The 24379-nt window shown below is 36.5% G+C and overlaps 1 protein-coding gene across 3 annotated transcripts in view; it reads left to right on the top strand.

Annotated features, from left to right (window-relative positions):
* LOC149236731 (SPX domain-containing membrane protein OsI_17046-like) overlaps positions 1 to 24379 on the top strand; it is a 396789-nt gene that overhangs the window by 35283 nt on the left and 337127 nt on the right. Inside the window, exon 1 of one of the 3 annotated variants that reach the window (XM_089372474.1) lies at positions 12021 to 12311. The exons of the other annotated variants lie outside the window; for them this stretch is intronic. The gene's annotated coding sequence lies outside the window, so the exon portion shown is untranslated. Of the gene's footprint in view, positions 1 to 12020; positions 12312 to 24379 lie in introns of those variants that run through there. 3 annotated transcript variants of the gene reach the window in all.

Below are 24379 nucleotides of genomic sequence, written 5' to 3'. Positions count from 1 at the left end.
GAGTCCTTTTTGAATGAGAGTTCCTGCAGTGGAACATCTCTTGGAGCCACTCCTGCGTGAGGGAATTTTCCTTGTATGATAGGCGACGTCACCTCTTATGTACATCATCACTATTGACAACACTTAATGCAGCGGCCGACACCATCTTAACATCGGGGCCCGGAGACGTAGTTCCTCTTGGACGAACTCTGTTATCAACGGCTTATGTTTTCATGTGTTGATGAATGCCATGTTCCTTTGCTTTACAACATGCAGATGTATTCATTTATGTTCTTTTAAAAATGCAATTTAACACATCATGAAAGTAAAAGGTCTTGGAAGGGTCCTTTGTCACACCCGAACCCGGATCAAGTGGTACCAGAGCAGTGTTTGCGTGGATGTGAATTGCAAGCATGAACAATGGAACGTGCAGTGACAGGGGATGAAAAAGTGATATACGAGACCATGCTCAAAATTTCCAAAAGGGTGGAAATAATGTACGAAACTCTACAAAAAGAGACAGAGGAAAAGGAGCGATTGCAGCTTCAGTTGCAAGCCATGGAAGAGGCCCTAGAAGAACTAAAGCACAACAACCAAAGTCTTCAAACAGATAACGCTAAATTGAAGATGCTTCTACATGAAGAGAAAGAGGAGAAACATAGTTTTCTACGACAACTGCAAGCAAAGGACGAGGCTTTGGAGAATCTGTAGTGTGACCCCTGTGAGGTAAAATGTAATTCTCTGAATTCATGTATGTGTCCTGATGATGATTTCGCTGTTTTTGAAAATCATACCATAGGAATTGGCTCCAAACTATTGAATAAAATGGGGTATGAAGGAAAAGGCTTGGGCATTAAAGGCCAAGGCATTGTCAACCCCATCAAAGTGGAGGAATTACCCCGTCAGATAGGACTTGGGTATGTCAGAAAGGAAGTTGGGGAATGCACCGAGACAACTAGAAAACCACCAACAACAGATGATGAGAGGCCCTCATCAGTTCTTTCCAAATCGACAGAGGAGGTAAAAGATGTTGATTTCCTTTCGGTTTCGTCTTCACATAGTATGATTTCTGTTGGAGATTTGGAGATCCCAATTACAGGGACAAACATGAGGCTCCTTACCAGGACGAGGCACGAAGAGGAAAAAGAACTTGGTGTTAATAACCAAGGCATAACTCAACCATTGGAGGTTGTGCAGAGACCTCAATTTGCAGGCTTGAGATACACCGAAGGAGAATGCTCGAAGGTGTCATATGCTTTCGAGACATCGTCAAAATCGTCGAGGAAAGAGAATGATGGGAACACATCCCCATCATCCCATGGCAGTGGCCATCGCAGGGAAAGAGCTGAGGCAAGCTCTCATCGCCATACTTACACCAAAGATGGCCAGGAAAGGTATAACCACTCTCCATATTTGAATGTTCATTTCGATTATAATCATGTTGTTAATAATGTGCGTAAAACATGGCATCGAAAAACATGTACCTTTTGTGGATTGCATTACCATACATTTTCTAAGTGTTGGAAAAGAATAGTAGCACAAACAAAGAAGAGGCGTGAAAGACCCTCTCAACAACAGGTAAAGAAACATGTTAAGCAGATCTGGAGGAAGAAGATGTATTGTAGTCATTGCGACAGAAGTGGCCATCGAAGAGCCACTTGTTGGAGGCTCCATCCAGAGCAACACCTTAAAGACAAAGTGTCGATACATGAAACAGATGAAATGGTTGTTCAACAAGCAAAAACACCACAAGGAGGTGACCCATTCACATTGATAAGTGAAAAATGGTTTCTAGATATGTTAGCTTGTCATGGTCGAGCTTTTGTAAATCATTTTTTGCATTTTAAAATGTAAAAGTGATGACATGTTTCCATCACTTGTTCAATAATAATGATGTCTGCTTTTATTATGTGTTGCATTTTTCACTTTGAAAGTGATGTTGTGTTTCCATCACTTGTCAAAGCAAAAATAGTGTTTGGCCTTATCTTTGTAAATCATGTGTTGCAGTGATGATGTGTTTTCCATCACTTGTTGGAGCAACAATGATATGTTGGCCTTGTTTTCGTAGTTGGGGTATTGTGTCCATCTTGATGTAAACTTTACCACCGAGTATGTGTTATGAACTCGTGGCAAGTAGGGGATGCTTGGGTCATTAGTTGGTCATGTAAGTCAAGCAAGTAATTTGCAAAACAATGTAATACAGGTTGCAGAGGTTGCAGGTGTCGGCTCATCGCTTAAGCCTTTGAAGAACAAAGGCGAAGGAGATGGAAGCGAGGCCTTTCAAGACGCTTGTGATGCAGACAAGGTATAGAAGTTGTAGGTTATTTTTCATGCTTTTGGAGGACCAAAAGCCCCTCACTGGGAAGGATTGATCTAGGTGGATCTCCAGACACCAGTGGCATGGAAAAGGCTCAAAATTCTAGTTGGGGTATTGTGTCCATCTTGATGTAAACTTTACCACCGAGTATGTGTTATGAACTCGTGGCAAGTAGGGGACGCTTGGGTCATTAGTTGGTCATGTAAGTCAAGCAAGTAATTTGCAAAACAATGTAATACAGGTTGCAGAGGTTGCAGGTGTCGGCTCATCGCTTAAGCCTTTGAAGAACAAAGGCGAAGGAGATGGAAGCGAGGCCTTTCAAGACGCTTGTGATGCAGACAAGGTATAGAAGTTGTAGGTTATTTTTCATGCTTTTGGAGGACCAAAAGCCCCTCACTGGGAAGGATTGATCTAGGTGGATCTCCAGACACCAGTGGCATGGAAAAGGCTCAAAATTCAAAGTGGCGGAAAGACAATTAACTTGAAATCAGATCGAAGTGCTTGTCGCCCTGATTCCAACGGTGCGAATGACACTCCAATCCGAGTCCGGATGAGGAAGATAGAGGCAATCAAAGTTTTGGTTGACTTTTGCTGACTGGGAAGGATTAATGGAGACACAATTTGGATTTTTTCCGGCGGACAAAATCTAGCCAACTTTGGCCAGATTCTGGATGAAATTGTCGCCTCGTTAAATTGTCTCCTTCGGTCCAAAATCTGGATTTTTAAAAACTGTCGTATTGTTTATTTTTATAACAAAAATTGTTTAAAAAAAAGGGGTGGCGGGGTAACATATGTAACATTATGGAGGGGTGGGCCACTACCCCCAGCCCCTCCCCCCATACCACGGAACCGTCAACGCAGAGGATAAGGCAGTAAGCCAGTCCTTAGGGCATGGACCCAACGGCCATTAAAATCGACACCACCCATTAATAAGGATTCGGGCGCCGTAGGATAAGGGATAGGTGAGGTGGGCGGGCCCAGCCCGACCTCCCTTCCATTTTAATATTCGATTTTGTAAAAAAAGGGAGGGGGCGGGGTTTGACCGTACGACCTCCTCCACAACAAATGAATCTTAACCACTACGCAAAATAGACTCATTGGTTTTTTTGGCCAAAATTTCATATAAACCCAGCATTTTCTGAGTGCGCCCGGGCATGGAGGAACCAGGAGCGGGCACGGAAACCGAGACTGTAATTTTTTTTTAATTAATTTATTGCAGGTGGAACCATGATTGGGCAAAATTCTTAGGAGGGTGAAATTTTTGCAGTGTCCAAATTGGACAAATTTTATATCTGTTTTACACCTCTCGACGACACGAACCCAATGGCGCAGTCAGTTTCCTGATCTGAGCAGCGGATTTGCAGAGGACCCGGAGGAGGGAATCTTTGAAGAATCTAGGGGGAATCTAAAAGATTCCTTAAGCCCCAGATCTTCACTTTCTCTGAATTCAGAAATTTGGCAGTCGATTTTGCACTATTCGACGCCACAAATCTAATGGTGTGTTCAGATTTTCCATTTACTCATTTCATTTTTCGGACACTTTTCAAAGTGGAGTGCAGGTGTCAGCATTCAACATGCAAGCAGTCATTCCATGAGATTCGACGTAGCGAGAGTGATGGTACAACCAGCTTCAGTAGTTTGACATCCTTTTCTTCAGATGGCCTCAGGATGTGAGGTATATGTAGTGTGTTCATGTACTTATTTTGCTATGAGATGCATTGTGCTGCACCGATCCCTGTTGATGTTTGATGTGTGATCTTGTTTCTTACTTGTCTCATGATTCCTGTTTGATTGGATACGGAATCATTTGTGGTATGTACTTGTTGTTATGATTCGTCATGTTTTGTTTGAGATCCCTTTGTTGTTATGTTGATGGGATACTCATGTGTCGCCATGTATGTTTGCATTGAGATCCCTTTTATGCCATGTTCGCAGGATGTTCATTATCATCATGCATTAGTTTGTGTCATACTGATAGGAGTCCTTTTTAAATGAGAGTTCCTGCAGTGGAACATCTCTTGGAGCCACTCCTGCGTGAGGGAATTTTCCTTGTATGATCGCGACGTCACCTCTTACGTACATCATCACTATTGACAACACTTAATGCAGCGGTCGACACCATCTTGACATCGGGGCCCGGAGACATAGTCCCTCCTCGACGAACTCCGTTATCAACACCTTATGTTTTCATGTGTTGATGAATTCCATGTTCCTTTGCTTTACAGCATGCAGATGTATTCATTTATGTTCTTTTAAAAATGCAATTTAACACATCACGAAAGTAAAAGGTCTTGGAAGGGTCCTTTGTCACACCTGGAACTGGATCATTCACCGAGTTAAAATATTTACATGATGTTACATTAAGTTACATATCTCTACCATATTTTAATTTGTATTTTAATCTTAATTGTAATTTGAACAGTAAAAATGTTTACACTTAGCCCGATAGAAAATGAATAATTGTTTTTATATCAAATTTTAATTGGGACTGACATTGACAATAGATTAAATTTGTTAAATGTTAAACATTTACTCTAGACATCTACCCCATACTGAACTTTAAAGCGACACAGTGATAAAACCATCCTAGATCCATCTTAACCTTTGATCTATCAAGCGTTGAAAGGGATCAAATCTCTCTATGTGTAAACCTCTTTTTTGAGTGCAAAACTTGAGGAAAGATTTGCACCATGAGAGATTTCACCCCCCTTGGTACTTCATATATTTGAGGTTAAGATGGATCTAGGTTGGTTATATAATAATATATAATATCTATATTTGAATCTATGTGTCTCTCTATCTCACCCCCAAAACATACATGCTCTCTCTCCATATCTATCTATTTCTCCCTCTCTCCCTCTCCCTCTTCCTCTCCCTCTCTCTCTTCCCCTTCTCTCTCCTCTCGTTTTTTACTCCTCTTTCTCCACCTTTCTCCCTCTGTATTTCTTATTCCCTCCCTCTCTCCTCCTCTATCTGCATATCTCCCTCTCCTTCTTCCTTCCTTTCTCTCCCTTTCTATCCAACCCCCCCCCTCTGTCTCTCTCCAAAATTTTCACATCTCCCTCCCTCTCTCCTCTCTCTCCCCTCCATCTTTGTCTCCCTCTCTCCCTCTTTCTCTTCTCTCCTTATCTCTCTCATCTCCTCTTCTCTCTCTTTCATCCTCTCCTCTCTCTCTCACTGTCTCTCTATCTCTCCCTTGTCACTCCCTTTCTCTCTCCACCTCTATCTCTCTAAGTCTTTCATCTTTCCTCCCTCTCTCTCCCCCTCCAATTCCATCTCTCTTTCTCCCTATCTCCTCTCTCTCTTTCTCTCTATCCCCTCCTCCCTCTCCCTCTCTCTCCCCCCATCACTCTCTCTCTGCCCTCCAACTCACCCTCACCCTCCAACTCAGTTATGTCACTATCTCCCTCCCTCTCCCACCATCTCTTTTAAGTTTGATCCCATTGTATTGTGTTTAAGAAAGTACCTAAATTAAAAAAACACATTTGGTTATAAAATATTAAACCTATATTTTTGATCGGTCATATCAAAGAAAATACAATGATGAAAAACTTAAAAGAATCATGCACTATCTTTCCTCTATTATTGTTAGTCACTTTGCTTTCTCTTATCGCCTAGATACTTAGTTAAGATGAATCTATGCTAGTTCTTAATAATATTATTTATATTATATAAATTTCACATCTTTACATATAAAAGTATTCTCGTTTTTATTTATATTGAGATATTGATTTAATTTCTATGGGAATATTTTTAGTAGCCAGGATAGAGGGATTAGATATATCTTAAAAGTAATTATAACCTTTTACAACTTAAATTTAATTAAAAAATGTTATAAAAATAAATTGAATTAAAATATTTATAAAATATTTTGATTGTGAAATAAGTTATGGTTTTGGGGCATGTGGTATTGATAAGCTATGACATTGGCCATGGTATTGTAACAAATCCTATTCACAAATTAATAAAAAAATCAAAATATATTAGATTGAATTTTTATTTTTATTTTTATTACTTTAACTTTTTATGATCAGTTGAGCCAACATTTAAATGTTTACACTCATCAACATACCGGAGTTTAAATTAATTTTAACTTTTTATTTGTTACTTTTAACTTTTTGTTTATTACTTCTAACTTTTTTATTATTAATTGAGCCAACATTTAGATGTTTATACTCTACCCTGGTTTATATTACTTTTAATTTTTATTTATTACTTTTGACTTTTTGTTTATTACTTTTAATTTTTTATTATTATTTGGGCCAACATTTAATATCACTTTTAACTTTTTATTATTTTTTAATTAAGCTGACATTTAAAATTGTTTACATACTTACATTACACCTACACAAGTACCCTACACTGGGCTATAGAATGTCTCTGTTTACATACTTACATTATACCTACGCAAGTACCCTACACTGGGCTATAGAATGTCTCTCGGCGTAAAAATTATTTAATTCTATACTTTATAGATTATAAAGAGTTAGCTATGAGGTTAGCTTAATTGGTCAAGTTGCGGTAGTTAAAAGCATCTTGCTAATGGGACGCCATAGAGTCAAATTTTCGTGGACACTCAGGTTAGGCTTCTAATAAACCCACTAGATGTGATCTCTTCAAGTGGATCTTGCCAGATAATTTTGTGATGTACTGACCACCAATCTCTATTGTACTTGAACAACACATAAAATAAAAATAAAAATAAATTATGTAATCGTTTTTGGAATTGTATTCACTGAAACTTAACTTTTTGGAATCTTTTTGGGTGTGTTTTTCTGGTCTAATTTCTCTAAAATCCGGTTAGGAATTTATTGAAATCACAAGTTTGATGGGTAACACCTGTACAATCAAAGTGCCCTAGGGGTTTTCACACTGTTGAATCTATATATAGAGTCAAAAAACAAGTTTAAATAACACAAATCAAGATTTCACCTCTAATTTTTCGACAGTACAAAAAATCACACTAAAAACAACTCATAATTTTTCTATTTTATTTATTAATAAAATATTAAAAATAAAATAAAATGGCCTCCTTTATTAAACTAAATCTTAAACTAAATCTTAAGTTAAGATTTCATTATTATTCTATTAAAACATTTTAGTGATATTTATCACCACAAAGAAATGTATAGGCATCCGACGTTACTTATCTTATCGACTGTATGTAATTGAGAGTGGTTGATTGTTGTAATCTTTCCATTGAAAAGTTTCCCTACGTGGCATTCTAGTATATTAGTTGTATTTCCTATTGTCTGTTTATTTATTAGGTTAATTGTATATCACGTTGTTAATATACTTTTTGGTTTTTATATATATATATTAGTTTGGTTTTTTTATGGGTAAGAGTGTTGTTTTAAAATATTTATGGTGATTTTAAGTTGAAAATATTGATATATATTTTTTGTTAACTTGTTTGTGATTTTCTAGGCTTTGCTTGTAGCTTGAGAAACCGCAATCCAGGGGCATCTAATCCGTCAAAGTCACCCAGGGATTGCACCCGACCTGGGCCACACCAACCCTAAGCTTACTAGATTTTTAGCATGTCTCCTCCCCTGGCATGGGCACAACATAATTCGTGAGGTGTGATCCTTGGTCACCTTGCTAACGAGGCTCATCCTCAATCGGTTGTGCTAGTGGGACTTGACAAAAGAATTGATATGTTGTTATGGTTTCTTTGAAGATTTTTACTCATTGGTGGGTGTGGGTGTGTGCAGCTAGGATTTTCTAACCATCACAGTTTCCTCCCAGCACGATTGTAGTGTGTTCCAACCATTGCCACCATTGTTTCAACCTTGATTGGTTTCATTGCATCCCAAACATACTGGCTCAGTGCAACACCACGTCCTTCTTGTGATTGAGAGGTGGTTGCAACTTTGCATATTGATTCAAGATTTTTTCCATGTAATCTATAGTTGTTTTATGTGGCCACAGTTCTAGAAGCCTACCTTTGTTTTCATATTGTGTATTTGAACAACCCCTAGCTTTCAAATGGGGGGTCTATCCACTCTAGTTGTTGGAGATCATGTCTCTCCTAGGCCTATAGATTCAGATCCAATCATTGATTTTGGTGGATTTTTTTCCTTCAAGAAAGTTTTGCTTCAATGATTGTTTGTGCATTCTTCCTCTATTCTGGTTTGTGACGCTCCATCTATTTCCATTCCTATTGGCTTGGAGGCTCATGAAGAAGCATATTTCCTTAGATCTGGCAATTTGGTTTGTGGATTTTTGGGGTTTTGGACACAACTTGCATATCTTCAATCTTGGATAGCAAAATATTGGCTTCCCATGATCAAGCAAGAAGTCTTCGTCCACCCTTGTGCTAAGGGATTTTTTGTTATTGAGTTTGACAGTATGCATTATTAATCTCCCTCCTTCAATCCAACAACGGTTGTCTTGACTTATAATCCTGTTTGGATGTGGCTTCCAAATCTACCACTTCATCTTTGAGGTTTTCCCTATTTTTAGGCTATTGTGTCTACTTTAGGAAAGTTTCATTCTTCCTATTGCAAAACTTAAAGGAGGGACATTGCTACTTATGCTAGAATCTTTGTGGAAATGGACCTTAGTCTTGAGTTTCAAAATGAAATTAACTTAATTAGAAAGTACCTTCCCTAGACTTAAAAATTAGATTATGAACGTGTTTCATTGAGACGTAGGGATTGTTTTAATACAGGCCATATGGTTGCTCATTGTCCATTTGGGTTAAAGAACAATAAGAAGCAACAAAAATGTACTTGGTGGGTTGGCTCCACTGAGGATCATCAATTAGTTCTATGAAATAAATCTCCTCTAGCTCCTCCCTCAGCTCAAGTGACTCCAATCCTCAAAGAAAAGCAACAAGGTCAAGTCCCCCAAAGCTCCATAAAAACACATCTACATCCACACGATTTGGGTCATGAATCCCATGGTAACTTTTGCCCTCAGACATCATAAAGAAGTTGGGAAGATTACTCTGATGTAGTCAAATCCTAAGAACAAGAAGAAACCACAACACAATCAGTAAGCAATCCTTCAAATTCAACAAAAGTGCGGGAAAAAGTAGGAAAAAAGAAAAAAGATCTAGTAACATGTCACAAATGTTGGAATGTAAGTCAACTATGTCCTTTCTAGGCATGTTGATAGTATCTGAGTTAGATCTTGCCTCATAATTTGATAAGTTATAACTTATTAATATACTTAATTACATTTTAAGAGATTTAACTTAAAATAATTTTGTAGTTATGGTTAAAACAAATATATATATATATATATATATATTTCTAAAAGTATATTTTTAAATTATTTTTAAAAAAATAATAATTTAATTAATATATAATTGATTATTTATATTAAATTTCTATATTTAATAATATAGGTTTATCTTAACTTTATATAAATAAATAAAAAAAAGTGAAAATGCTTAACTCATTCATATATATATATATTTCATATATATATATATATATATATATATATATATATATATTTCTAAAAGTATATTTTTAAAAAAATAATAATTTAATTAATATATAATTGATTATTTATATTAAATTTCTATATTTAATAATATAGGTTTATCTTAACTTTATATAAATAAATAAAAAGAAGTGAAAATGCTTAACTCATTCATATATATATATATATTTCAATGAGTCAATTAAGGAAAAAATTAAACATAGTTTTCATATTGAGTTAATTAGCTACAAATTTTGAACATAATAAAAATTGTTGTACTTTCAATGGCTTCATGATATTGAGATATTTATTATATGAGAATGTAGAAAATGTATATATATATAAGATATAAAATTATTTATTCAAAATAAATATTAAAATATTTTTTTCCAATATCAATTTTATATTAAATATTAAAATATACAAACATCTTCTCTATATTTAATTATAAAAATATTTTTAAAATAATTAATTTTATAAAATAGAATAAAACTAATACCATATAATCCACAAATTTTAAATATCTTCAAATAATAATTTAACTCTATAAAATAAAGTAATTTTAAATATTATATATATATAGAACTTTGAGTAAAGCATTGCTGCTTGTCGTTGATTGGTTGATTATAACTCATTAACACTAGACAAATCCTAGATACTCTCACACAATAATCTCTAGTATGGGTATAATAGGCAATAAAACCTACTAAAAGTCTTTGATATTACTATCCAGGTTCTGCAGAGTGTCTTTGATACTACTGTCCAGGTTCTGCAGAGTGGTTGCGGGATGTTTTCTCTGACACATTACTGTCATTTTCTAGTTATTTTACAAAACACCATTGGAGATGATGGAGATGGGAATGTTGCTCCACACACCCAATTATTTTAATGATAAAATTTTTTAGGGCATAATTTAAAATGAAACTGTATATCAAATTTGATTTCAAATCATGTCTACAGTTAACCAGTGGCAGTCACACTCACGTGCTTCACCAAAAAAACCGCTGCAGTGTACTGAAATCTATCCCTGTGAAGGAGGTCATGCTCACGTGCTTGGGGACAAAAATGGTGGAATGAACTACGCAATAATAGTAAACTTATTCCTTTAAAATTGTGAACGTGGGATTTTCTCGGGATGTTCGTCGAATAAGCCTTCTGCGTAGTAATTTGTCCTTTCTGTGGTTAAGTTTTAGGCCCCTGAGGATCTCACATGCTATACACATTTGTTCTGCGTAGTAATTTGTCCTTTCTGTGGTTAAGTTTTAGGCCCCTTGAGGATCTCACATGCTATACACATTTGTGACAGAGCAGTCTAATCACATTCAAAGAAATGAATTTATGTGTATTTTTTTTAGGGTTTATGATGATTTTTTGATAGAGGTGTGGGATCAGTATTATAATTAATGTTAATCTTGTATTACAATATTTTTTTTTTTCTATTTTGTTTCTGCAAATTACATAACTTAAATTTAAATTTCCAAAAACTACTTATCCAGCCAAAAAATTATGAAGATCTGACCTGCTATACACATTCTGCAACAGAGCAGTCTATCATACACATTTAAAGAGATGAAGTTAGTGTAAATTATGAAGATCGGACCTGCTATACACATTCTGCAACAGAGCAGTCTATCATACACATTTAAAGAGATGAATTTAGTGTTTTGAAAAAATTTCAATACTCTATTTCTGCACATTACATCACTTAAATTTAAAATTCCAAAAACTCCGCAAAATTGAGAGGAAAAAGTAGAAACATCAAACAGTTGTACTATTGTGAAAGGATGTGATTACAAGTACTCCGAAGAATGCTAAGGATCTCGGGTAAACTTACTTGCAATGTGGAAGCCAAGCTAAAAATCCACTATCCAGAGTATTACAATTTATATAGGTTATATTTTAGTTAATTGTTTTATGCTATGGAGTTTTTTAATATATATTTTTAATTAAATTTATCTGAAATTTGGTAATCAATTTGAATAGTAAACTCTACATAATCCTAAAATCTATCAGATTTTTCAAAGATCCAAATCCGCTTATACATTTAAAATATATTTTAAATAATGAATAATAAAAAAATCACAGTTTAACCAAATAATTTTTGGTAAAATTATTTTACCCTATAAAAGATAGTTAGCTAAATAGTTAGCTGATGGCAGAATCCATGGCCTGAATTCAAATATGCCGAATATGATAAAGCAACCGTTAGATTACCGCGCAAAATCAAGTTTATTTGCTGTCACATGGAGGAGCAGCTGCTTTATTACAGACTACAGTCCCAAAGCGATAAGTTGGTGATGACAGTGAATTGTCTGGCCTCTGGTCCGGCCGTGATCCAAATTTTGAGGCCTGCAAACCCGGTTGCAGGGGGATCCGACGACCGACATACTGGGACTTGCTTTAATGCGTCCCACTGCTAAGGGTTGAGAGTCTGTTAAACTGTGCGCAAGATTTTAATTTCAAGCGAGCTTTACGTCTGATCCGCTTCAAAGATCCTTTCGCCTGGAAAAGAACATTTATTCTCACAAAGAATCGATCAGCAAACAGGCTTCAGAAATCTTTTCTGCTTGGAATTTTTCCCGTAAGAGTCCTGGACTTCGTGCATCTCGAAAACTTTTCTTCATTAATATGCTGTATGAAATGAATTTTTTCAGCGAATGTTTTTTCTTACTGAAAAGTTCCAAATAAGTTTCCTGGATCATAGTTTCTTTGGAATTTCAAAGACCAGGAATTTAGTGAACATAATATTTTTGTCTAGGGATTTAATTTGAGAAGTTCGTGTTAAAAAGAAAAAGGAAAAAAAAGGGAAAGTAAGAAGTTTTTTCAGACTTTCTACTCACTCGACCTCAACGTCCGTCAATGAAATGCCTATTATTAGTTATCACGCTGCATATTTCGGTAGGTCTGGAAGGCCCATCATGGCGCCATTTAAGATCTGCTTCTTGAGCTTTGTTAAGATTAATTTGCGTAATTAATAGACCCTGGACCGACTATGAACGAGTTCTTTGAGATGTAGATATTGCATTTAAGTTGATAGTATGTGGGAAGCGGTTGGGGCTCTCTGAAACAATCGTCATGTAGAGCAAGGGAAGAACTTCTGGCTATGTATATAGTTTTCGTTATTATATAAAGCACTGGTAATCTTGGTTGCGTCGGAGTGCAACTGGAGTCTGCCTGAGTGTTTCCAGATTAACATCATAGCCTCCTTCGCCTGTTGGCCGGATGCAACATGGATTATTATACAATGTTTTACGAGCTGTGCGGAAGGATTTATTCAAAAGAGTTGGTTTCTGATTTTGGATAGATTCTGAGGAGCACTGCCAACATGTTTTCCAATGCTGATTAACGTTGTGGTAGAAAGAAGAAAAACATAAAACGATGTCCCTTCCCGCTGAACTTTTTCAAAAGATTTTCCCAATTCGGCTCTGTTCTTTGTAGCCGATTCCATTAGAAACAGAGACAACAAAGTTGTCTTGCCGTCCTGTCAATTGAAGTTATTGTTACTGACAGAGTACAGACTGATTGTTGATGGTAATGGGAAAAATTTACAAAATAAGTATGTTAGAAATAAAATAAAAAAGCATATAACTAGGTTCCTTTCCGCTGAACTTTCACAAAAAGATTTTCCTAATTCGGCTCTGTTCTTTGTAGCTGACTCCATTAGAAACAGAGACATCAAAATTGTCTTGTCGTTCTGTCAATTGAAGTTATTGTTACTGACAGAGTACAGACTGATTGTTAATGGTAATGGGCAAAATTTACAAAATAAGTAGTTGAATGCCGAACGACAGGGTTGTTACATGCTTCATATTGGCCTTCTGCTGCTTCCAAAGTGTAGACATAAATGTAGGCATTCTGCTTTGTTTGGTCCTCCTATGGGTCTGGAAATGCCTTCTGCTTCCTGCTATTTCCTCCACTGTCTGAGGGAGAGTAGACATCCACGGAATCCACATCTTTATCTCTGTAAAATCTTTGGCTTTGGATTTCATGAAAGCTATCACCTTGCACTCAATTTTGTTGACCTTACGAAGAGTGGGCACATAGGTGAAGGCTGTCCCAAAGAAACTTGTGGAAGGACTTAAACGTCATTGCAGGCGTTAAGGGTGTTGAGGTCATGCTCACTATTTGAGAGAGAGTGTGACCCTCTTGCTTTGGTACTACATCCCGGAGAGCCACCCGAACATAAGATTGTGGAAAATCCATCATTCAGTGTGGGGGGGACCCAATATTAATTCGGGATTTAGGGGATGGCATCTTGGCAGGACACAGGAACTTTGAATTGTAAGAAAAGTTGGAATGGCTACAATTAAGCTTGGAATTGTGGACCTTTTTATATCTTAGTTCTCTAACTCATGGTTTGCGTAGCATTGTACCCTAGTATTAGGATGGTAATTGAAAATCATTTTAGGAAAATTTTGCTTTTAAGTTCTATAAAAGACTTCAAAATTATGTTAGTAGTAATTGATCAATTTTTCTAATTGTTAATGGTTGAGAATGTGATTATAAAATGCTCTTTTCTTTGTCTTGAATGTATTTTTGAGTTGGTATCCTTTCTAGTGGCATTAGAGTGGCAAACCAGGAGATTCATATGGAGTTTCCTTGAGTTGGTATCCTTTCTAGTGGCATTAGAGTGGCAAACGAGGAGATTCATATGGAGTTTCCTTTCAAATCATGGTAGAGGAAATGCTCTACGAGGATTACCGACTGATATTCTATTCTTGGAGTAAACTTTTCTGCTATGTTTTTTCATCAATCGCATTGGCTAAACAATGGATGCATGCCATGGGAATTTCTACCCTTAATTTTTGAATTTTTGTCAATTTAACCCTTCATTAGGTGTCCTCAAATCATTGTTGCTACATCAATAATTATGTACATGTTGTATTTATGCAATTATGAGATGATGCTTCTTATCTTAGATTCTAAGCTAGGAGAATTGTATCAGAGCATAATGAAGGATGTTTGAGAATATGTTAAAGAGGTTGATCTTAGGATCACATTACATAAGGAAAAATGAGAAAATGATATCAATGTGATGAAGCTATTGAACCTAACATTAGTGAGCTAAATGATCTAATGTTCCACTTGAACCACATGCAACCTACGAGTAAGACTAATACCCTATGAGATGAAGTTATTGAACCTAACATTAATGAGGTAAAGGATCTCACATTGCACTTGAAGCACATGCAACCTATGTGCGAGAGCAAGACCCAAATGGGACCGACAGACTCCTCCAATAAGCTCATGGAAGAATCCTTCATAATGAAGAGGAACTATTTAGGACATAAAAAAAAAATCCATCATGATGGGCATACTTGGATGGTACATCTCAAGCAATATTTCATGCTTCATGATTAGGTACCATAAGACAAGAGAGTTTCCTCAATGGTCCTCTATCTTGACACAAAACCCTTTCAGTAGTAATGATGGATGAAGAAGAAAAATCCGTTGGGCGGGGAGGTTACACATGGACACATTTTGTAATAGACATCACCCAACAATTTCATAATGTATGGGAATGAGAATACTTCAACAAATTAATCAAGGTTTGGTAATCGAGGTCGATGATGGGCTACATGCTCTCCATCATTAGAAATTAGCTATTAGAGTTTAATACTAGAGAAATTAAAATTACTTGATCTCTACATTAAGGAAATGGACGAGGAGGTTCAACATAAAGTGAATATTTTGTTGCCCATAGCTATATATATTTTATTGATCTATTTGAATTGTGAATGAAAAGAAAGAACACTAAATATTGTAAGGAGAACACAAATACAGTGCATATAGATACATATGTACTTGATCGATTTTGAATTGAGAATGAAAAGAAAGAACGTGCAATATTACAAAGAGAACACAAATACAATAATGAGAGTAGAGTATTACAGTGAAAATCAACTTATATTAATGAATCAAATGGTGAAAACATTGCAATATATGTAGTAATGTGAAATTGTTTAAAATTGTGGTAGCTTATGTCTAAGAATAGATGTGAAGGCTACCTTCATTCACAAAAGTCCCATAAGAAGATGATGGAACTACATCGTATAATGACACCAAAAAGGTCTAAGAAGAAAAAGGAAAAAACATTAAAATGCAAGAACCATAACCTTAGCATGACTGGCATTTCGTGGGAACACAGAGCTAATTGAATTTGAACAATATGAAAAAAGCAAAGCCTTGTTGAAATTATAACTTTTAACTTGTTTCTCTATTTTGGATTTTCTTAGGCTCATTGGAAAAAACACTAGTAGATTGAGTTGGGTCCTTGATTTTTGGTGTGTGGTTATGCGTAAGGACATATGGAAAAGCTCTAAAAAATGGGCCAAAAAAATCATGAATGAAAAACAACGAGAAGTAGGTACATTATTTTGATGACCTTTGATGACCACATGAATCAGTCTTCCCCCTTAGGTAGAAATGTTCCCCACTACTACAAATTCACGTACCAAATGGGGGAATTTTAGTTGAATATGGTTCTTGGTAAACCACTTGCATAGTGAAGAAGCTATTGTATTTTGACAACTTGATAAATTTGCTTGTCCCATTTGAGAGAGTTCTTCATCTTGTTGTCGATGATCCAGTCCATATAACTTTCTCAATGTAGTCAACATTTAGCATTGTAGTGGCCAAGTGCTATACCACCTACAAGGTGTATCACATAGGAAGAAAAGTATGTTCAAAACAACTCCATAGTCACAAATAGGGTGTAACTAAAAGGTTGAAAATTTGATTTAAAAGTACTTCCACCGACAAATTTGGTGATAGTGTAGGCCTATATTAGAGTTTTTTGAGCTTCCTATAGTAGCCTTTGAGTTGTTCTTTTTTCAAGTGAAACCATGCCTTGACACCAATATGACACTTTTGTGGAACCTAATATTCATTGGGTCTTTGCTTGTACTCGGTGTTTAATTTCTTCAAAATATCACAAAATGGTTGTTGGACTCATTTAACATTTTTTTTTGGTATGTTTTCCTCATTTTTTAGTGTTAGGTATTATGTGTTGTATTCATTTCAGGCATGCACACAATGTTCCTAATGTGGTTTTTCAAGGCCTAGGGTTGGATTGTTTGGGAGGTCAACAACCCTCAATGTTGGGGTTCATTGGTGGGAACCATTGAGAAAAATATTTTAGGTTCACTATGGGTCTTTTATAGGTGGTTTTCAATCCATATTTTCATATCCCCATTTTATTGTAGTACAACTTAGTGTATTAGGGTTAAGTGAAGCTAAAAAGGGCATATATGTTATATTATGAATGGTTAATTTGATAACTTAATAGAATGAATAAAGTTATGGTTATGTTACTAGTTTTCTTGGTTTTGGGATTCTAATGTAAATCTTGTGTAAATTATGAATGTGCCATTATTTTCTTAATAATTTTTTAGTGTTGCTTCTCTTTCATACATTTATCAATGTCATTTTCCCTACATTGAACATGGGAAGACGCTTCAAGCCAATGGTCAAAACTCCAAGCATGCCTTGTTAAAATAAAATATTACACCTTAATGCAAAGCCTCACTAGGTGACTAAGATAGTGAGTAACAAGAGAGAGTCACCAACGTTGCCTCAGCAACTACTCCCCTCGTTTTAGTGATGGACACAATCCAACACAAGGGAGGCTTCCTTAGTAGATATTAAAGATTTAGTGAAACTAAGTTAAGAGCCCTTTAAGGTATCTACTTCTATCACTATCCAATAAGATGATCACACAATTGGGGTTTATAGGGCATTTAAAAGGTAATTTCTAGATTTGAGTTCGAAGGGTCATATGGTTTTTCTAATGGCTTAGCTCAACCAATATGAGCTAGGTCCCCAAACACTCACGATCAAAAAGTTACACAATGCTATATCAAAATAGCTTATAAAATAGAAAATTGCAACAATAAAATAGTTTATTGTAACATGAAATAATAACCCCAATACCCATGATAATAAAGTGAAAAATAAAGGGGTATGATGAGAGTAAAATAGAGATTTGAAAACAACAAAATTTTACAATAAAATAATATATAATAGCCTTAAGAAAACCTAGATCTCAACCCTAGAAAGTGCCTAGAAAATTCATTAAAGATGACACTTTGCATTTTATAACATATTCCAAACATTTTTTAACCCTAGGACTAAGAGACACAAGATATTCAATGCTAAAAATGAAATAGTTTAATTTAATTTAACCCTAAATTACCTCAAAACATAAAATAAAATTATTTGCAAGGAAATAATGATCAACACAAGTGAGAAGATTGGCACCTTTCTCTATTTAGGGCATATGGAGTCGAGAATGAACACATTTGAGAAGGAAATGGAAGGGATGTAGGTTCAAATACTAAGGGAAACATTACTTGTGTCCCTTAAAGGTTTGAGCTAGGCATCTTACAATCTTCAAGGATAAATAAGGGAAGGACCTTTCACATAGGTCACCTCAAAGAACTTGGTGAAAGATCTTGTCTAAGGAAGATAATGAGATAAAAATACTGGTAATTACATTGATGAGTACTTAATAACCATCATCCATCAACAAAAACAAGATAAAGAAGAATAATATAATTAATTTAGCATGCATCCAACAAAGTTCACGAATAATCATTCAAGAAAAGAGAACCATCCACATCAACAATTCCTCCTTAAGACAAAGCTCTAGTTAGACTTCCATATCACATGAGAGAAAGAAATAGAACTTCAGAGGAAATAAGTCTCCACAATGTGCAATTATCCAAATGAGGGGAGCAATATCTCTACTTATATGGGGAAATCAAGCGCCCATCCTCTATAATAGGAACATATCCTCTAAATTCCCTTAAATGCATAATATCCATGATACAAGGTGGACAAGGAAAGAAAGACCCCGAAAATATTCTTCATAAATGCAATACATCCATCATAAATGCCCCCATTAGTCACATGTGTGACTAAGTGAATACATGTGATGCCATCTCTAAAGAGGGTAATAATGCTACAAAAGCCGCGTTTGACCATGAAAGGGTGCAATTTCTCATCAAAGGTCATGTATCCTTGTCCCAATGTCATACCTTATCATCAAAATTTGCCAAATGATCCATCATTATGCTAGGTGAACCCAAGGTAAAGTCATATGTAATCATCATGTAAAACGTCCCATCATAAGGGCAACACCCTCAAGCTAGGAAATTGCTTCGTTAAGGGAAAAGGTGTCATAACCCCTCCAAAGGGGTGTGTTATCATCATCACATACATCATCATCAAGAGAAGGCTCATCATTCATCAAGAAGTTATAATGCCACCATGGGGGGTGTCATGTGCTCCCTAAGGCGTCCAATGCTTCCTAGAACCCAAACATCCTCAATATTGGTCCAAATCATCAAAACAAAAAAGGAAAACACCCTCAAGAATCAAGGAAAGAGAGTGTGGTCATCATATTCATGGTAATAAGATCCTCTCCATCATGGAGTCTCATCATCTCTGTGGGCTCCTATAATCGTACATCTTGGGCACATACTTCCAAAACAACATAATAAGTGGATCATGACATATACAAGGGTCACAAGGTTAGATAAAACCAAGAATCATGATCAAGTGTCACAATAGATCAATATTTAATACACTTTACCATGTCCAGATATGGTATAACCATTAGCTACCCCTATCACATGTAACAAAACTGAAGGAAATGCATAGGTTCCAAAAATCCTATCAAGGGATATGTGAAGTGTAAGATGAGTATGATATAGGGGAAAAGAAGAGTTTCATTAGTTTTCTTGCACAATCAAGTAAAGTCAATGAATATTCATCTCACGAGCATATGCGTAGAAAATCTCCCTTATGCTTTGAGTTACCTTTTCCTTGACATTGTGTATTTCTACCCTGTTATATTTCCTTTTAATTTCCTTCTAACTTTGTCAATATTTGATTTTTGACATCTTTCTTTTCATTACATAATGCTTATATATAAATATATGTTTATTGTCCAATTCATTAGGTCCATTTTTCATATGTAGTTCATTGCATGGTACATTGGGATGCTTCATTAGTATTTTTTTTGGTAGATGCTCTCAATGCATAGGTAGGGCTAATGACCTTATGTGAGGGGATACTGCTTAATTTTCCTTGGATTTTGTGGCATTATGATTCCTTCTATTATTCTTTTGCATTTTAGCTTTTCATAATTGCTATTAACTTTATTTTTCATTTGAATCAGCCTTAGGTTTACCATCCCCTTCTTCTCATGGGACTACTAAAATGTGGACATTTGATAATTACATATACAATTCAATAATGAACAAGAATATGATGGAAATATGGAAAATGTTATATATGGTAGTGATCTAGACATGATACCCTTTTTGAAGCACTTCCCAATATTACAACCTGCCCCAAGAAATCCCACACCTTAGTAAAAGAGGGTGATGAACTCCAATTGAACTAAAAACAAGGAAAATCATGCAAATAAAGCATGTCTTCATCCATCCAAAAAATCTCCTAATGATCAATAGGATGAACCCTATGTGAAAATTACGCTGCAGTGATTGATTTATCTCTCCTATTTATTTACAATAATAAGTTATCTACCAATGCTTCAGTAAATATCAAAATAAATTCAGCTGCAGACTTCACAAATTATGACAAAATCAAGAGAAACACCAACACATGAACAATCACATTGACACACTTGTTTTTGGACAAAAGTCCCTGGAAAAACCCAATGCGGGAAAACTGGTGCAACAGATCTGAGGGTTTTTATTATTGGCAGTAAATTTCTGAATACAAACTAGATGCCCCAGAGAAATGGTAATCCACTCGGAGAAGATAACTGATAGAAAGGTAGTGAGAATTTTCTCACATTGAATCTGGAGATTTTGCACTGGCCCTAGCTTCTCGATGACCCATTGCGCAGTCCCTGCGTGAGCCTACACAATCACTGCATGGAGACTCCCTCTGACTGCGTCACCCTTGCTGCTGCTGCGTCTATTGTTGAGAAATCGAGATTTCATCTGTCAATCACCCACAATGATTCCTGACACTGATCTCTGTTATTCCCCCAACAGTTCTGCGTCAACTCCTCCAACTGTCGCGTTGTCCCTCTTTGGCATTGCGTTGCCTCTTTGATCCTTCACTGTCTTCTCTGAAGTATATTCACTAGAATAGGAAATCACTTCTTTCTAATACTGCCTCTATCCTCACTGCTTGATCAATGGTTTGAATTCCTTAGCCAACCCTGCCCTAGGAATATCAAACTAACTGATCAACTCTCTATGTATTTTGGAATGAACCACAAGCCTCCTTCTTATACTTTTCTCGTTGAGACTTCAATGACCGAGATTAAGTCTCTAATCAATGACTAAGATTAAAACTTGACTTGATCCGCTTTCTAGAACATTCTCACCCATATTTTGATTAATACCCATTAATACTTTAATTTTCCTAAGTTTAGACTTAGGAACCCCATTAAAAATATTAATTATTTTAATAAAATACAATCTGGGTGGAATTTCACCAAACAGTTTCTGGGTTCTTTAGAACTCATGTGCCTTAGCCTCTCCACCAATTTTCATGGCTAGAGCACATCCGATGCTACCAAAAACTAAAACTCCCTCTTAGCGAGGAAAATGCTCTAGCAACAATGTCCAACTGCATGCTACTCTATTTTTGAAGCATCTCCTTTTCGCATCGTTGTTTCCACCAACACTATGCTGCTACTGCTACTGTACTGCTACCCATGACACTGCCACTGCCATTGCTGCTTCTGTACTACAACTCCCTCTCAAATGATGCATCACGCTATTGAAAGGGATTATCCAACATACCCATATGTTCTCGGATTTGAACACACTTTGTTCTTCCTAGAGCCTTGGTGAGTACATCTGCTACCTGATTTCTTGTGGGAGTATACTCCAACTGTACGGCCCCATGCTGAACACAGTCCCTGATAAAGTGACACTGAATATTGATGTGCTTGGAGCAATCATGAAACACTGGATTTTCAGAGATCTTGATACAACTCTGATTATCACATAAGTTTTTTGTCGCTTCCATCCTCTTCTTGAATAGATTTACAGGCAGTTTCCTGATCCATATAGCTTCACATGTAGCTGTGCTAGCTGCCATATACTCAGCTTTAGCCGAGCTTAGTGCTACAAACTTTTGCTTCTTACTGCACCAAGAGGTCATCCCAGATCCAATACCGAAGCAATACCCATAGGTATTGTTCCTATCTATTGAACTTCTTACCCAATCTGCATCAGTGAATCCAATCAACTCGATATAATCGCCCTTGGTGCTTTTAATCCAAAATTGATTGTTCCCCGCACATACCTGAGAATGTGCTTTGCTGCTGCCCAATGCGCCCTTTTTGGTTCCACCATGAATTGACTAAGGGTGTTGACAGCAAATGTCTAGCCTGGTGTTGATTAGATACATAAGCGACCCAATGAGCTGTCTGTATAATGTGGGGTCCACTTCCTTATCTCCGGATGCATCTATTTTCTTCCAATTGGTAATCATAGGCGTAACCATAGGTCGAAAATCCTACATTCTGAATCTTTTTAGAATTTCTGTCACATATCTACCTTGGCCAAGGAAGATCTCATCATCTTGCTGCCAAACTTCCAATCGCATAAAATAGTGCTTTAACCCCAAATCCTTCATGTCGAATTATGTTTCCAGGTTCTTCTTGCAATCCTCTATGAGTCTGGATGATCCCGCCAAAAATAGATCATCCACATATAATACCAGAATTAACGGCTCATCTTCTACTAACAGATAATAAATATTGGGATTGGCATCTCTCTTGATGAATCCTAACCACTGTAAGTAGTTGTCAATTCGACCATATCAAGCTCTAGGTGCTTGTTTCAGCCCATACAAGGCTTTCTTCAATCTACACACATGAGTTCTATTTTCATGTGTTTTGAAACCTTCCAGTTGTTCGATATATACCTCTTCTTCTATCACCCCATTCAAGAACATTGTCTTGACATCCATTTGGTGAATCTCCCATCCCATCTGTGCTGCAAGGGATATAATGGATCTGATAGAGGCATACTGAGCTACTAAGGCAAAGGTCTCTTCATAGTTTATTCCTTCCTTTTGCACATATCCTTTCGCAACAAAACTAGCCTTATACTTGTCTACGCTGCCATTTGCAGCATACTTAATCTTGTAGGTCCATCTTGAACCCACAAATGATCTGTTCTCCGCTCTTGTTACAATTTCCCAGACATCATTTGTCATAATGGAAATATACTCTTCTACCATGGCATCCACCCACACCTAGTTTTGTACGACTTAATGAAAACTAGAGGGTTCTTCGACCTGAGCTACTAATGCTTGGTACCTGTCAGGTTGTCTACGCTGCCTTTTCTCGGCTCTAGGAGCTCCAAAAAATTCTTTTGCGTCCCTCAAAGTCTGTCATACTTCTTGGCTAGTCCTTCCACTGGTGGTGGGAAGTTCCATATGTTCTTCTTCCAGTTGTTGTACCCGTTGTGACACTCCTAGCTCCTCTTCTCTTGAGGAGATGCTAGTACTGGTTACAGTGCTCGAGCCAGATAGCTGTCTTCTTGCTAGATCTGTTCCCTGTTGCTTGACAAGAGGAACATCCTCACCCTGTTCTTTAAAAGGCATCTCTCGAGATTTTTTGAAAGCTCTATCTTCCATGAAATTTACATCCCGCCTTACTACAATCTTCCTACTGCTTGGAATGTAGATTTGGTATGCCTTTGAAGTCTCGTTGTAACCCATGAGATATCCAACTTCAGTTGTCTTCTCTAACTTGCTCCGCTTCTCATCTGGAATATGTCAATAAGCCACACTTCCAAATATCCTAAGGTGACTCACTTATGGCTTCTTTTCTGTGAAAACACCCTTAGACGTCTTCTTTCCTAAAGCCATATGAGGGTCCTTCTCTAAATGTATACAACTGTGTTGCATGCTTCTACCCATAAAAACTTGGATAGATTCTGATCATATAACATCACCTTTGTCGCTCCAACAATAGTTTTTTTCTTCCTTTCTACGACTCCATTATGCTCTGGATTATAAGATGTTGTCCATTCTCTTCTGATCTCTTCTCTTACGCATAAATATGTAAAGTTTTTTATCCGTGTATTCCCCACCATTATCTGAGCGCACTATTTTGATCTTCCTTCTTGTCAGGTTTTCCACTAGAGCCTTGAACTCCTTAAACCAATCAAAGACCTCATCCTTGGTTTTTAAGAAATAAATCCAAGTTTTCCTGGAATGGTCATCTATGAAGGTGACAAAATACTCAACACCATTGATAGCCCTTGTAGACATTGGACCGTAGATATCTGAGTGTATTAAACCCAATACACTTTGAGCTCTATTGTTGCTTCTGGAATAAGATGCTTTGGCATACTTTCCTAGTACACAACCTCTGCATGTATCATCATGCTTGGTAGTAAGCACCGGAACCCCCGTAACAATTTCCTTGAGCATCCTTAATGCCCCATGATGTAAGTGTCCCATCCTTCTATGCCACAGTTCATTCAAGTCTTTCTCTCCACTAACATTATTGCTTATCAGTGCCATAGGAGACTTGAGTTGCAACTTATATAACTTGTTGCTTCGAGTTCCAATCTGGGCCCTCTTTTTCCACTTAGGATTCTTGACATATACTCTATTACCAATGAAGTATACATCATATCC

Source organism: Pinus tabuliformis, chromosome 8, assembly GCF_031772625.1.
Source record: "Pinus tabuliformis cultivar Carrire ecotype Pingquan chromosome 8, CPIR1, whole genome shotgun sequence".
Classification (NCBI taxonomy): Eukaryota; Viridiplantae; Streptophyta; class Pinopsida; order Pinales; family Pinaceae; genus Pinus; species Pinus tabuliformis.
The sequence above is the reverse complement of the archived record's forward strand: the minus strand, read 5'-3'. Positions and strand labels throughout refer to the sequence as shown.